Genomic DNA, 1,638 nt, shown 5'->3' with positions numbered 1-1,638 from the left:
AGAGAGGTGGTGGATGCCCCATCCCTGGAAACATTCAAGGTCAGGTTGGACGGGGCTCTGAGCAACCTGATTTAGTTGAAGATGTCCCTGCCCACAGCAGAGGGGTTGGACTAGATGACCTTTAGAGGTCCCTTCCAACCCACTATTCTATGATTCTATGAAAATGAAAATAATTGTTACTGCATATGTACAAAATTGGTCTTGGCCACTTACAGCACAGTGATGGGATGTGAGGCTGATTTGTGCGGTTTTTTTAAGGCAATCCAACAATTCTTAAACCTTTAAGATGTCTGCATCTGTTCTAGAATTAAGACTTAACAGCTGAACTCATCCTCATTAGGCCTAACTAATGATTTCTGCTCCTGAATTCTGGCAAAATTGAAATGTAGATCTGGGTTGAGACCCTGGCAATGGTAAAGTTCAAAGAGGTCAAAATTTGGCTTTCAGCTTTGTATCCTAGGTCTGATACGTTAAGTGGCCCACACAACAGATCTGCACATGCCTTGTGAATGGTAGCTGCTTGTTTAACATACTGTGTGAAGCTGATATTCATATCTGTGAGAGGCTAATAACACCCTTGTGAACCAGAGGGTGCCTGGGCACACCTGGGTAATTGCTCCAGTTAAATGCTTTAGACTCACAGCAGCCTCTGGAGATGAAATTCTCATGCAAAATCCACTCCCTTGAATTATCGGAGTCCGTCAAAGATTTTTCTCACAGAAGAACTGCATAGTGAATCTCTTGTACTGAAGCTTGTTCTTGATCAGAAAAGCATCAACACAGTCTGACAATACAAACCCCTACAGTTTTTCACATTTGCCACGAGCTGAGTCTTGCTGGTCTGTCCTCTACCCTCCAGCAAAGCTTTCTGTGCTGAAGCTGCAGCCTCTGGAAGCGCAGAGCAGCCCTCAGGCTGCCCGGGTACCTGCAGTGCCACCAACACTGTCCTTCTGGGAAGCTTCAGGCTGAGAGAGATGGAGAGAGAACATAGGTCTGCCCAGGTTATTAGGCAGTTAATGGATTTGGCAAAAAAAACCCCACTACATGACATGACAGCCTGCTGGGTTTTGGGATCCTTTGAGAGGACATAGCCTCTCACCTGGCATCTCCATTAGAAGCACAAGAAAGGGGAGGAGGGATGGCACACCAGAACTAGGCTCCATCCAACTTGGATTTCTATTCCTTGCGCAACAGAGCCTTATGGAATAGGTCTTACCTCATCTCGCCTCATTAGGCTGCAAAGTAATTGCACGCTGTCCAAAAGCATATCCTTATGGTATGCCTTCGGAAAAAATCTTTTCTGCGCGTGCTTAGAATGTACTTACAGAACAAAGCTTTCCCGCCAGGGAACAGATATATCTACATTAGTTAGTTCCTAGTGGAATCGCCTCACCTTTCCTTTTTCGGGGCGGGGGGAAGGAAATAAGCCCGGTGTATTTTAAGTGGTCTTGAAAAAACGTAAGACATTCTGTTTTATACAGCATCACAAGCACACATTTAAAACTTCCTTCCGCGGGCCGACGTGCGGCCTGTCCACGCGGGGTCCATCTCCCCTGACATCCCGGGCCCGGGACGCTCCCGGCTGCACCCACGCGCGAAGGCCCCGGCGGAAGCGAGCCCGGCGGGGCGGGGCGGCGC

Source organism: Aptenodytes forsteri, unplaced genomic scaffold (assembly GCF_000699145.1).
Source record: "Aptenodytes forsteri isolate BGI_AS27 unplaced genomic scaffold, ASM69914v1 Scaffold3, whole genome shotgun sequence".
In the NCBI taxonomy this organism is placed as follows: domain Eukaryota; kingdom Metazoa; phylum Chordata; class Aves; order Sphenisciformes; family Spheniscidae; genus Aptenodytes; species Aptenodytes forsteri.
Note: the sequence above shows the minus strand (reverse complement) of the source record.